The following is a 14,924-nucleotide window of genomic DNA, read 5'->3' as shown; positions in this document are numbered from 1 at the left end:
GGTGCTACGGATAAAGTACAAGATCAAGTCAAAGTAAGTCTTTGAAAGGTAGATCATTTAAACATTGAACAAAATGGTTTTTATCACTGTGATGGAATATGCGTTGACTAGGGGATATTTTAATGCCATGGGGCAAGGAATTTCAGTTTGATAAGCCAGCAAATATGGTAGTGAACTTCCCATAATCAGTTCTCGCCTCAGGATCAGCGAAGGAACACTTTGCGTGAGTGCATGATGCAGAGGCCCGATAAAGATTGCTTTACGCCGACAGCCGGGACGATCACAGACTGAAAGCATTTTTAAAAATAAAATGTAATGCTACGAGACATGATTTTCACGTGTAGGTACGTCATGATAGCTTCCTATAAATTGACTGACCTGGATCGCATGAAAGAAAAAAGAAACGTTACAACGTAAAGCCCCAACCACATGGAGCGATTTTGCGAGCGACTTGGGGCGCGACGCGACTAGCGACGAACTACTTTTCGCCGCGCACCAAGTCGCTCATCGAATCGCTCGGTTCTGGGTCGCCAGAAACAGTCGCTCGCCTCCCGGAAGTGGCCTCAGCGACTAGCCAATAGGAGAGCCCCTACGTAAGCACGCAACCTCCGGTTTTGAAAGAGAACGGGGGGAAGATTTTGCAAATCCACGCAGACGACGTTTGCGGTGCAGCGGCAAAGAAAGCTTTGCGTGGCAAAGCTTGTGTACACGCTGAAGCAGAAGCAAGAAGGCTCCCGCTCACACTGGGTGAGACCCGTGTGGGAAAAACGACGTCAAGAAAGCGAATTCATCACGGCGTTCATGTTGGAGCCGAGAAACGAGGCGCAGAAGGAAAAGCGTGCGCTATCGCTAACCCAAACCAGTTTTAGAGATGCAATGAAGTGCAAAAAGGAAGGTGGAAAGGCGTAATACTTTTTAGTCATGCTTTTTATGACAAATGAACACAAAAAAATGTTTGCAAACATCCAGCGTACCAAGCGCGTTACTATGCGCAGTGCGGAAACATTGAAATCGCCATCCTCAGTCGCATGCTCAGTCGCTCGAGCCGTCGCTGTCATGTGGTTGCCTCGGCGAGCGACTTCGGTTCGGCGACTGCGGATCCTAGTCGCGTCGCTCGTCGCGTCGCTGGAAAAATCGCTCCATGTGGTTAGCGCTTAACCGAGCAAGCATATATTTAAATGACAACTGCGGCTGCAGCGCATTCAAGCAGTTCTTAGACAGTGCACATGCAGCAAAAAGTAAAAGATACTGATCCTGAGTAGAGCACAAGCCAATTCCTTATTTTTCTTTTTTGCGCATGGTACCGTTGACGTACCGTCAACGGTACCATGCGCAAAAAGAAAAATAAGAAAAAATGGGGTGAGGTGCGGGCAATCGATTTCTACATTGACAAACGACAGGTAAACAACCTGTAATAATCAGAGCCAGTGCACGCACACAATAATAAGGTGTGACGCGAGTCGTTTCCGTGATTTTTCGAGCTTAATGTGCTCACAAATTGCACCGACGACAAATAAACTAGGCGAGAAGAGCAGATGTCACGCATTCAGCGCGATCTCCTTTCAAAACACGCGCGCATTGACGTCACAAGTCCGTAACAAGCCACAGATGAAGCTCTAGGCACCGGTGAAGTGAGAAAGGTTGCGGTACTTGGCATCTGTGCACCGAAATTTCTCTGATGTTGGTACAGTTGAAGGGAACGGAGCCCATAATTTCTACAGAGGCACCAGATTGTAGTGCCAGTGTTCGCTTTACGTAAAGTTGCGGAATAAGCGCCCCAATATCATCATCGCCATTAGCCGCGCTATTAGTGCGGTTGTATTACGGGGCCTGCTGTTCTACATCTCGGCCGTGTCAGTGTTTCATTTCTGTACATCGGTTCCTAGCCTCCGACTTTCGTCGCTTGCGTCGCCGTACTTACGTGCAACTGTGTGTGTGTGTGTGTCTGTGTATTCAAGCAGGGTGTATTGATGGTTCTGTCGTGACTGTCTCGTCTGTTTACACACTCGTCCCGATAAGGCGGCTCCTGCTCGGCGCGCGCCTCAGTTACGCCGCGAATGCTTCCGTCGCCGTGCACGACCGATCCCGAATGCCAGTTTGCTGCCCCAAGCGGGCCCTCGGAGATCAGCCGAAGAGCGGCCCCATGAAGAGGTCCTGAACGTCCCACAGCCGAGGCGGCCGACGAGGGGGCGGTGTTGGGCGCACATGCGCAGCCGTCCCGGCTGGAACGGTTCGGGGGCGTCGATGCGAGCACGTGCCTAACTGCTGGGCTCGTCTCGAACCATGACGGCCGACGCTATGGCTCAGAACCAGGACGTGGCCTGCTACCTGGTCACCAAGTCGTCCTGGAAGGGAAAGTGAGTACCGCTCGCTCTGTCCGCGGCACCACTGTCGCGGCTGGTCGTTCCGAGGTGTTTGTTGACAAGAGCGTTGCCTGCAGTGCATACGTCGCCGCAGACAATCGAGTAATGTCACGCTCCGGGGTAGCTGGCGTAGCAGCTGACACTTGACACCTGAAATGGCCGGGGACTCTGTTGTTGATAAATTTCCACGGAATGGTGCGCAGAGTAGAGTAAAACACTGCGATCTCCTCGGCCAAAAGTTCAGAGCGTGTGCGAAGCCGCATTGCTGAAAGTTACCGTGCTCCAGTAACCTTCTGGTTGTTGTCACAAGGCTGGTGATGTCCACACAGACGTCACCTGTGTCAGCACGATGCAGTTATCAGCGCGTGTGGCCGATTGCACTTTCCGAGCAGCGAAAGTTGGCACATATCCGCCGCGGTGGCTCAGTGTGCTGCTCAACCGGCTAACTGTCGCTGGTGACCATGTCGTGTGTGTCGTCTGAAAGAGCGGGCAATGAGCGTTTCACTGTCGTCCACGTATTTCTGCCCACTGCAGGATGCAGACTTCCGGCCGCTCCGTATCTATTATTTGGCTCCGAAAATTCCTGATCTCCTCCCTCCATCCAGTTAATGTCTCCTTCTTAGTGGCCATTCTGTTTATCTGTCCCTTAGTAGCCATTCTATCATTGTTTTGCCCGCATTGCATGCCAGCCAACTCCTTTCCTTTCTGTAAATTTGACTTCTCCGCTCGTCCCTCAATCTAAGACACCCATAACCTGTCCCTAAATGTTACTACTACCATTCTTCACTCCATGGCTTGCTGGGCTGATCAGAGTGGAGTACAGAACCACCGGTTGTGTTTTTTCTGTAGACTTTGTTTTGACCCCTTGAAAGCCCTTGTTCTGGCTGCTGTCAGGCTGTTTTAGGGGGTGCAAGAGTGGCACAGCCTGGCGAAGTGGCTGAACTCGTAGCGGAAAAACTGCACACCGTTACATGGATGCATTCTCACAGAAGTGCCGTATCTTCGAAACATTGCACTAAGTTGTTTGAATGCAAAACTTTCAGCTGTTGTGTCATGAAATGGGGCATGGAATTGTGCACATGTCTAGTGCGTTCCAGCGGTGTAAGAGAATCCCAACATTGGCGTGCGTGCGTGTCTGTTGGGAGTGAGGTGGTTTGGCGTAATGGTCATGCATTGCACCCATCTCTTTGTGCGCCCGGAGCACGAGGACACGGGTTCGATTCCCGGCCGCCGCGGCCCACTTTTCTGACGGAGGCGAAAAGCAAAAACACCTGTGTGTATGAGATTTCGGCGCACGTTAAAGATCCCCAGGTGGTCAAGATTAATCCGGAGCCCTCCACTACGGCGCGCCTCATTGCCTGATTTGCGTCAGCGTGTTAAACCCGACAATCAATCAATCAATCTTTGTGTGCCCGGTTTTAGGTGAGTGCAGCGACAATGGTGGGGGAAAAGGTGGCTAAGCCAAACCAAACATTATGGTGCACGGTTGGTGTTCGTTGTAGTCAACTGTTGTTTGTTATAGCAACTATGCCGACCGGCGGGCATGTGCAGCTCCGGTGGCTAGCATTGCACTTTATGGAGAAAAGATGCTCTATTGTCGTGGACGTAGACCAGGGAAGACCATTGAGCTTGTGGTCTGCCATTGGATAGCCAGGGAGCTTGAGACGTACCCTCGAGCCGCTGATTTGTTGACAACTTAGGGGTTCTTGTCAGCGGGGGAAACAATTACCAAAACAGCTGAGCTGTCTCTGTTGGTCAGTGTGGCCTCTTGGTTTTCCGTGGATCTGTGGTTCGTTATTCCCTCTAGTTTGCTGTGAAGGCCTGCTAGGCACAACTCAGCGTGGCAGTGTGGGGATCCATTGATTTGATTGATTGTAGGGTTTAACGCGCCGACGCAACGCAGGCGATGAGGCGCGCCGTAGTGGAGGGCTCCGGATTAATTTTGACCACCTGGGGATCTTTAACGTGCGCCGAAATCTCGTACACACGGGCGTTTTTGCTTTTCGCCTCCATCAGAAAAGCGGCCGCCGCGGCCGGGAATCGAACCCGCGACCTCGTGCTCAGAGTGTGGGGATCCACTTTCTCTGGGTGTCATCTAGTTGACTGTGGTCCCAGCTGGTGGGTTTTTTTTTTTTTGCGAAGCCCCTGTAACTTTGCTTCTGCATCGAGCCAATTTTGTCACTGCTCTCCACCATCTTTTTCAAAAGTCTGAAAAGTCAAAAGTCAACAAAAAGTACACTGGTTTTTTGATGCAGCAACCAACAGGGATATAGCGCCTTCTCAGGTGACGTTAGAGACTTGTACTATTCCCTGCCGCATGACTTGATGTTAACCTGGGTTGAGGATTACATTTTTTGTGTTTCGTTCCGGTGCGGCTTCTGTTTATTGTCTTTTATTTTTGGATTTATGGGGTCTTTACGTATAATCAACATACATCCAATGGGATGGAGTACATCGAAAAACAAGGAGAGTATGTCCAGGTTTATGCATTGCCCCTGTATTGAGCAACCTTGTCATGGCACACTTCAATAGGTCACTTGCTGACAAACCAAAAGACACGAAAGCATGGGCGTCTGGAGGGAAGGGGGCCAAATGCTCCCCCCCCCTTTTCCCGTGCAATTTTAGACTTTTGTTTAGTTTGGCTAGGCTGCTAAAAAGTTGCCCCCTCATAGAAAAAGTTCTGTGGACACCCACGCAAGAGTTTTTATAAGTTTTTTGGTATGCTGATAACTTCTTGGTGTTGCTTTGCCATGCCAAGAAGTTTTTTTTCCTTGATGTGGCACAAACATCGGCAATATTCCAAAAGTGTCTTAGCCCTCTAAGTGCCTCAGCCATTCAGTCTCAAGTTTTTGGACTGGAGCCTTTAGTTCTCCCTGAATCACGTCTGTTGGGTGTACGACCTGTGCTGTCGAATACCGCTTCTTCCATTTAAGTCCGCCCACACAAAATTAGCTAAGCCAGCCATTGCCAGCACCTGTCTGAACGGTGCACCAAAGAAAACATGCAAGCACCTCATGGATCGCAGTTGCAAGCTGCAAGTGCAACCCCTAAGGTTTGCAGGTTATTTTCTGAACTTGATTGTGGCGGTGGTCGACATGATTTGGATAAAGCAAAGAAAGGTTGGTGTTGGACCAAATAACAAACATTATCAGGTGACCCACCAACCTAGGGTGGTGGCGGCTGTTTCTTACATTCGCTGCATTTCACACAGTCTTACAAGAAACTGCTGCAAGGTGCTGATGTTAGTCATGTCTGTGTGTGAAAACTGTTCAGGGTAATTGCTGATTCATGTACAGTTTCAAGATAACAGAAAAAAGTAAGGTGTTTAACATGAAAATGAGTATGCAGACTACATTGAAGAAATCGTGTATGAGCTGCAGCTGTCACGTGGCCAAACAAATTAATGACCTAATCAATGCCTTCATGAACATGCAAGTGGAGTAGAAAGTGGCACAGATTGGAAATTGGCCATCTATTGCAACAATTGCGAGTGCACGTTGTTCAGTCACGGGCATGTTACCAGTAAAAAGTAAGTCTTACAGTCACAGTTACCTGAGCCAAAAAAGTGACTCAGTTACAGTTTCCAAAAGTAACTTAGTTTTAGTTACCATGAAAAAGTATGGTTGTTGCTTTTCTGTTACTGTATAAATTCAAGTAATTGATCACCATCCAAATGAGTTTATTTATATGCCCCGCCACGGTGGGGCAGTGGCTAAGGCGTTTTGCTGCTGAGCCCTAGGATGCAGGTTTGATTCCTGGCCGCGGCGGCCGCTTTTATAATGGAGGCGAGAAGTAAAGATGCCCATGTCTTTGAAATTTCGGCACGCATTAAAGATCCCTGGGTGGCCAAAATTAATCCTGAGCCTTCCACTACAACCTGCCTCATCCTTTGTTCAGTATCGATGCGTTAAACCTCACAATTAATTGATCACTCAATCAATCAATCATCCAATCAATCAATAAGTTTATTTATAGAAATGTAGGAAGGAATGCGGATAGTCAAAATTGCAAGTGGTAAAACCCCAGACGAAAAGAACATAAAAGGTGGCACACTCAAGCCCATTGCCACACCAACAATCGTCGTGTATGCCTCATTTTGTTGCATCACCTCTTAAAGACTGTAGTCGTCCTTGAAGTAACAGAAAACCCGTGCAAAACCATGACACACACGAAGGCAACAAACAGACGCAGCACTGATACTGCTTGTTACCTTCTTCTTGTGTTTCGTCGTTTTGCTTTGTTTGTTTTCTGTTTATGTTTCCTGTTTTGCATTGTTTGTTTTCTGTTAATGATGTAAGAAACCACCTATTCTTTCATTTTAGCAAGTCTTTCTCGGGATACTCAAATGCGAAAATTTCGGACAGCCTGTCTGTCTGTCTTTCTGTCCCTCGATCAAGCGGCCTGGACAAAACTTCAAAGAATTCTTCAGCGAGACATTTGAATGAGCGAAACACTTCCAAAGTACCAAATCTTGGTGGCAATGTTCTCACTTGTCAATGTTGTTGGGCAAAAAGAAATCTTCAGGCATATTTGAAACAAAACATGAATACATAAATATTTGCAGTGTTATTTTAAATAAAAATACATCCATGCTTGATTTTGCGATAGAGAATAAATATGCCATCAAAAATAGTTCCACCAATAAATTCAAAAAGAACTTGGAGCCCCCCAACAGTAACAAAAAGTCCAACTGTAGAAAAATGTTTCAGTAGATGAAGCGTTAGCAGTGGGACACGGCAATATTGAATTGACTGGTGCAAACCGCTACCATGGTTATCGTGGGAGAGAAAGAGCATGAGAGGTGGGGGAAAGAGAAGTGTGTCATTTAAATGGCAGGTGCGATAGAAGACCATGGACTTTCGACGACATTTGAAGCGATGTGAGCAGATATGTGGCCAAATTTATGTTGATGCACCCTCTGTTTCGGGGAATTCATATGCAAAAATTATTGTAACTTAGGGTGAGTTGTTTCTCAAATTGGCATCCAAGAGCTTTCCTCTTTTCAGGGTGTAATTGCCAGTTTTTTTTATTTTCCTTGTTTCCGCTAAACTCGACGAAGGAAAAGTTATCAGAAATCATCCTAAAGGCCGACCTTTGACCTTGGTCTTCGGCAGGGAAGGTCATGCTACCTTCCATGCTACCATATTGAAAAGAAGAAAGTCCCTAAAAGCAGAAAGCACAAATTGTTTGTTGGCATTTAAAGATAGTTGCTGTTTGAAAATATCGTTAAGGAACTGGTTACTGGTAACGCATTACTGGTTACTAGTTACTGCCCAAAACTGACATCGTTGTATGATGAATGCATTGCTGTGTTCTGCGACCCCGATCAATGCGGACGGGAGATGGCTGAAGCAGCAGGGTGAGGGCAACAATTGTGCCAGCATGACCTCCGGACCTTTGACCGCAAATGAGCTGGCCTTCTTGGGGGCGGGCATGACCTACATGGATGAGGAACTATTGTACACTGCGCAGTTGCATTGGTTAATCTTGTGTTAGTGTTATTAACGTTGTATGCAGTAAAAGCTCTTTAATATGAGCTTCGGGGGGAAGATGTCTCAGTTGCAATAAACGAAAGTTCAAACGAATGAAAGGGAAGAAAAACACCAGTACACTGCCGTTGACATGTGGCAAGGCATGTTAACAATTTGATGAATGAAAAAGTCTGGAATTGCAGTCTGCCTTCTGTTGTAGAACATTCGCCAATTCGAACATTCGATACATTCGCCAATGAGCGAATGTATCAAAAGGCCTCCTTTATACCTTTTTCAAATTAGATAAAGAGACTGGCAGCATTAAATTCTGTCTTTATTTTTGAGCGGGTATCCACACTGGTGCATCCTCCTCCTCCTCCTCCTCCTCCTCCTCCTCCTCCTCGTAGTCATCATCATCGTCACCACAGCAGTCGACAGGTTCTGTGCTTCTGACCTGAGAAATCATGTCCTCACCACACCACACACCACTGCACTCGCATCCACGCTGCCGTAGTCCACACAGAATAAGTTTTCCAAACCGTACTTGGGGGTTTTTAGATTGTTTTGCCCTGATTTTAGCTTCTCCTTCAGTTCTTCTCTCATTCCAGAGGAGTCACATCTGCAGCTGGCACATTTCTCTAACCGCGTGCCAGGCACCGAGCCACCGGAGTGCTGGCGCGTAGTTCAAATTATCCTTAGCAGAGCCCAAAGGTGTTTGAATAAACAGGCATTTTTGTACATAAGCTTCTATGAAGCTCAGCTGCTCCAAGTCGCCGAGCTTGAATTGTTCATAAATTTGAATGATTGAATTTCTTTCCAAATATTATGCCAGGTTGGCCAGGTTATTGTCCTGGTTTTGCCTTGGAAAGCCTTCAGTGTATGATTACACCCATCTAGTTTAGCCTCTACTGGACCAGGTAGCACTGTAGGCCTGGGGGACATGTAAATACTATTATGTGTGCTCAACAATGTGAACTGGAGATACGCCCCTGTGAGACCAGAGGAAAACTGGAAGTTTTTTATGTGGGCCAAAAGTGCACGCTTTCAAGATAACTTTCGTTTCTCGACAGTCTAAGTAACCAAAAAACACTGCCTGATATAAATGCAGTGCTAAAACTGATGGGTTGCTTGATTTCACTGCCATATACTGGATGGAGGGATGGAAATGGTCTTTCTTTTCTTTTTCTTAGTGCAGAGACATGCTGGCACCACAATAGGGCTCAATCAATAATATAGTCACACTAGGAAGCTTGTGGTGACAGACATTCGGAATAACAGCACCTTCGGCTTTTGTGTGAACGCTAACGTCTTAGGTGTTTAAATCTTAAGTTACCGGTAGCAGAGGTGTGTTGAGGTGGCTGAAACTGCTCTTTAAAGTCATGCCTGCACACAAAGTCATGTTGTACTTTATGTACGCAGCAAATATCATCTGCCTAGGCAGAGGCTGAAACTGTTTTGGGGAGCACTTTAGCAAGACGTTTAAGGCCCATAGTGAATAGTGTAGGGCTGAGGACTCCTCCTTGCGGCACACCACAAGTTTCAGGATGGCCTGGTGTTTCACCGTCAAGTGTGATCACGAAAACACCTGGCCTGGGAGATACTAACTTGCTATCCACAAGTGTAGCTGGCCTCCAATGCCATGAGCACCCAAAATGGCATCGTGGAGCACGTCAAGTGCTTCGGCAGCTGCAGAGGTGCCCTGTGGTTGCTGTGGCTGCGCAGGTACCCGCGGGTGTTCTCAGTGGGCACACTGGGAATCCGCACCTACTCGCTGCCCCACATGGAGGTGACCAACCAGTGGGCGTACGGAGACTTCCTGCGCATCCAGCCGGCAGCGGGGGCCTCCTGCCTCGAGTTCACCATCACCTTCCGTAAGGGCCGCAAGGGCGAGAACAGCATGCGCTTCCTCTCCGAGCACCGCGCCGACATCATCACCCGCGCCCTCGTGAGTACGCACGCCCCTCGGTGTCTTCTCTTGGAAGCTGGCGGCAGGGCTGTCCCTGCAAACTGGGCTGGGCCCGACCGTGGGTGCAAACTAGGCAGGGCAAAGTGAATCGCAATGATTATTGGTCTATTCGAGCCTGTTGCACAGCCGGAAGGGCCCCGAGATTACTGTGTGTCAAGGTGCACCATATGCTGCTAGGTTTGCACGCGCATTAACACTCTGGAGGCAAAAGTCGATTACCATTTATTGACCACGGGAGGCAGGAATGTGGCTTCCTTCCTCTGAAATTCTGAAATTTGCAGAAATTCAGAGAATTGTCTACTAACCGGTGTGTCAAACCGAAAAAAATACCGGTTCGGTTACGGTTCTGGTTCAGGCGAATTCATTTCATTCTGGTTCAGTTCCAGTTCGACAAAATCACGTACTGAACCGGTTTGCAAACCGGTTCACGAGCTTGAACTGGTTTGCAAACCGGTTCGATGAGTTGAATTATCACTGAAAATTAGAAAAAACATTTAGTAGTTTAAAATGACAGTCAAATCAAAATACAAACAAAAATTCAAAATGCTGCTGTTCCCCAAGGGCAGTGGCGCAGTTGCAAAGCAAACTTTAAACAATTGCCAGATATTAGAAAAACAGATGTATTGGTGACGATTTACCACCTACTTTCTCGCCCAGACTTTATGTTGTCCTAGCGACTATTCATAAAGCCACCGCTAAGTGATATGACGGGGGTATATATTTTCTGCCCTTTCCTTTTTTGTTGAAATCGTAATGATCGCTATGGAATCGCCCATCACGCTAACCTTGAAGCCTTAAATTTTGGCCTGCGTACTGGCATGTTCAAATACCAGCGCTTAATACCAATGACGCACATTTTTTATATTTGTAACAAAACAGAAAAATCCTACAACAGGCACATAAATACTACCAATGAATTAGATTATTTGGTCACCCTCAATAATTTGTTAGCTGTGACCTTATCGAATGTGTTAGCCACACTTTTGTTAAAAGTAAGCTTTAGTTAACGCTCAGTCACTACATTATTGCTCTGACCACTGCAATTCCCTTTGCGAGAGCTATACCGGATGTGTGCATTACAATCAGTATGTCATCGTACCGCCTGACCCCCAGCCAACGTTCCGTGTGGTACATTGTGGAATCTTATAACAGATTATGCTGTTACAAAATGAAAGGGAAATTTGACGCGCGGAGCATGAGATGGGACTTTTTTGGGCAGACGCTCTTTAATTCGTCCACAGCAGTACTCCCCTCCGGAACGAGTAGCAGTAGAAGTAATGTAGCGAGTTGGGCAGTCAGTACAAGTGCACCTTCGAAAAAAAAAATGCAGATCTGAAAGAGACAAAACTGCAGAACAAGCAGAAAAGATGATCGCTGGGCGAATGAGACAGTGTGAGGTACCGGCCTGCTTTTCTGCACGTGTCATCTGCTTTATTGCTATTTCTGCTTCCAAGACAATCTCGAGGGCAGCAGTTTCTCGCCAAGGGATTAAGTGCGCACCTTAACAGTTTTCCCTGACATATCTGTTGTTATTTGTATCTATAAAAAACGGAACTTGTACACTGTACTGTCCTCAAAAACTGACCACGTAACTCACTTCCTTCGCATTGATGACACGTTTGGTTGTGAAAGGCAGGGCAAAGAAAAGTATAGATCAATATCCACGTTTTGGTGCTTTTTTTTACTTACTTGGTTTTTCTTACTTTTTGCCTACTATTTTAAAACGTGGTTCACCTTTTCTTTTTTGTTGTTTTCCATGTAAACACATTTTTTTGTTTAAAACTGGCGCATTTCATGCCCCGTGCTATATCTCTGTTCCGAGTCGCAGCTTACGTTGCAGGCCGGCAGACTTATCTTAACCAGCTGGCGATATTAAACGTGGATCAAAATCTCGATACACGGACGTTCTCGATTTCCATCTACTTCAGAAAAACGGTCGTGGGGAAGGGAGATCGAGGCCACTTGTGGTCGTCAGCAGCAAACGGCTTAGCCACTGAACAGCTCCTGCGGTCACACTTGTCAAGTATTAACCATTTGCAGGTGTCGGACCTTTTAAACAAATTCTGAAATGCAAAAAGTTTGCACACATTGGGTGTGGGCTTTCGCTGTTGTGCAGTGGAGCACTCCTGCAGCCTGATTGCTCCAATAAAGCCGCAGCTAGGGAAGGGCAAAGTCGTTTTATATCCCCTGCAAGCTGCCGAGAATGACATTTCATTTGGTGAGCTTGCACTACGCTCGCGCTTCCAGCAGCAACAGGCCATTGCTACATTGGTGCTCATTCATTTCCCCTGTTGTTACATAGAGCATAATAGTGTTCAATTGTCTGGAGGGGAAAGTGCGCGAGCGGGTACGAAGTTGATGGTACGTGAAAGAAAAAAAAGGCCTGAATTGCATTGACTGTGCAGTATCAACAACGGAGGGTCGAACCGTTTCGGCATGAACCGGTAACCGGTATTTCTTTTTTTGGTTCAGTTCCGGTTCGGGTACAGCATGCTAAAAAAAACGGTTCGGGTTCGGGTTCAGTTCCGGCAAAAATACCGGTTCAGCTTCGGTTTTCGGTTCGGTTCGGTTCGGTTCCGCTTCGACACCCTGCTACTAACGCATAGCGTTCTTATTCCGCTTGTTGGCATTGTGAGTGCTTTACAGCTGATTTGGCTGTGAGTAGCCAAATATGTCAAGATATTTTATTGTTCAAAGCTTTCTTGTGTTTCTTTTTTGCCAGTGATGTAAATTTACATTAATAAAGCAATAAAGCATTTTTACTTCGCCAATTGCGTATCTTTCCGCGGATACTAGTGCAAGGTTGTTCCATTTGTGATTTTTTATTCGTGTTTTCATTGTTCCTTTTCATTTTTCCGTTGTCCTTGTTTTTCGAGGGCTATGTATCAGACGGTTATTTCTTATTTTGTCGGTTTGTTTGGGTAAACATTTTGTTTCTCTATTGCTTGCATTTTTTTTGTTTCGGGGAATTCTGTTCCACCAATTATCTCCATTTATGCTATTATAACGATTAAGGGGGATACTTCTGCCAGTTATGCATTTTTGTGGAAATTCAGGAATTGGCTCATTTTTACTATTGTTTTATTGAGGGGTCATAAGCGGGCTTGGGGCAAGTGTGGGGGGGGGGGGGGGGGGGTCACAGGGGGGCCTAGCTACACCAGCTGTGAAGCTCCGACTCCCGAGGGGGGAACACCCTTGCACAAATGTGCTGCTCCCCCTTGGGCAGTGGTTGTTGGCCGCTGCGTGTAGGCGCAGCGTCTGCCGGTGATGCAGTGAAATCCTCGCAGGAATTTTGGGAACCACAAGTAATTTCTCACTAACAAAAAAGGGGCACACTGTTCTGGTTATTGGAAAAACACTGGGTGGTGCAGGGAATGTGGCAAACACATTGCAGTGCATCATGTGTCGGTTGAAAATCTTGCCTACAGACGGTAGCACAATGCCCTCATCACATGTGGGCCAAATCTGGGGACGAACAGAGGTGCAGCCTGAGACCGCTGCTCTTCTTTCTTCCGTGCAGGACTTCAAGCACCTGTTTGCCGAGCCGTGCAAGGAGACCGCGGTGAGTGTGCTCCTCTCGTGGAGCCCCATTGGACCCACCGATTCTCCTGGGTTGATTGATTAATTGATTGATTGATTGGTTGGTTGGTTGGTTGGTTGGTTGGTTGGTTGGTTGGTTGATTGATTGATTGATTGATTGATTGATTGATTGATTGAGAGAGAGAGAGAGAGAGAGAGAGAGAAAGAGGGAGAGGGAGAGGGAGAGGGGGGGGGGGGGGGGCAGCTAGTAACCTGGCTGCCAATGGCTGTAGCCATGGGTCTTTGGTACAGTACTCTGTCGCCTGCCTGTACAGCCTAACCTCGACCAGGGCGCATGCGTTCTCTTTCCTCCTGTCCCCTGGTGACCCTGTCCTGGTGCTGGTGTGTGCAGCGGTACCCTGCGCGCAAGCTGCGCTGGGGCCAGGAGGAGGTTCCCGTGGAGCTGGAGCTGGGATGCCAGGGGATCAGTGCCCAGGACGCACGCACGGGGCGCCTCTTGGGCATGTACCCCTACCGGGACCTGCGGGGCATGGCTGCCCTCGTGGATGCCCCAGGCCTCGTGCTAGTCACGGGAAACGACCGCCTGGTGAGCAGGGCCATCGGCCTGGCACATCGTTTCGTTCCATTCCTATTATTTCCCATTCCATCATGATAGTTCAAAAAAACTGCTCGGACCCATAGCCAAAGGCTGGTAGCATAGGGTCCAATGTTGCGATACAACGCATTGTAACAGGATACGTGCAGAATACAAGATGTGAAAAACATTGCGAATATAGAAAAGAAGGTTGGGACACTGTACAAACACACATGCTCACACACTCAAACGTGGGCAGGATAGCAGAAATTGCAATTTTTATACACAGACAAAAGAAAGGCAGTGAATGATAACAACTATGCTGTATACTTTCGCTGGATGTAGGGATATTGGTAGAGAAGAGTTTAACAATTCTGTTATTGTTTTGGGGGTGAGTGCTAGTTGGGGAGATTAATTACAGAAGGCAAGGAAATGATTCTTTATTTTTAGGGGAAAGTTAACAGCTGATTTTATGTCCGGGGGCAAACTGTTCCAGATTTTGGTACAGATGAACTGTAGTCGTCGTTCGCCATATACGTTATTGGTGGGAGGTAGGTTGAAGTTACCAGGAACGAAATTTCTGGTAGGCCAGGATGAGGAGCACAGAATGGACGAAAGAACAGGGTGGATATTGCTTGTATTCACTGGCAAGGTGCGCATGCAGGCAACCGTGTGAGTGCGTCGTCACTCGTTGCATCGGGCTCCGCGCGATGTCCATGCCAAGCAGATGACTGTGTTGCACGTTAACAAACTCTACCCACCGAACTCAAAGTAATGCCTCGAGTTCAACGTGAGTGCGATTGACAACATCTCTGTTGTCACCACCGTTCAGAATCGGGTTGAAACGGAGCAGACGACTCAGGCTGGCGTTTTTTTTCTTTGGCGTGTGGGTGCAGTAACCCAAGCAGCGCCATGTACGTGGCGCATCGGCCATGTCTGTGGCCGTTTCCAGTGTTGCCAAGCGAAAAAACTGACAGCTAAACTTTTCAACAGATACCACCTTTACCTTA

At 47.4% G+C, this 14,924-nt stretch overlaps 1 pseudogene across 1 annotated transcript in view; it reads left to right on the top strand.

Moving 5' to 3' along the window:
- Positions 1-1,638: 1,638 nt before the first annotated feature.
- Positions 1,639-14,924, top strand: part of LOC144152662 (dnaJ homolog subfamily C member 13-like) — a 144,133-nt pseudogene continuing 130,847 nt past the window's right edge. The window contains exons 1-4 of the transcript XR_013319203.1: positions 1,639-2,357; positions 9,557-9,779; positions 13,321-13,362; positions 13,732-13,926. The product of XR_013319203.1 is annotated as a dnaJ homolog subfamily C member 13-like (transcript). The remainder of the gene's footprint in view (positions 2,358-9,556; positions 9,780-13,320; positions 13,363-13,731; positions 13,927-14,924) is intronic.

This window comes from Haemaphysalis longicornis, unplaced genomic scaffold (genome assembly GCF_048455015.1).
Source record: "Haemaphysalis longicornis isolate Haplotype H1 unplaced genomic scaffold, Haemaphysalis longicornis Haplotype H1 scaffold_9, whole genome shotgun sequence".
Lineage (NCBI taxonomy): Eukaryota > Metazoa > Arthropoda > Arachnida > Ixodida > Ixodidae > Haemaphysalis > Haemaphysalis longicornis.
Note: the sequence above shows the minus strand (reverse complement) of the source record. Positions and strands in the feature narration are given on the sequence as shown.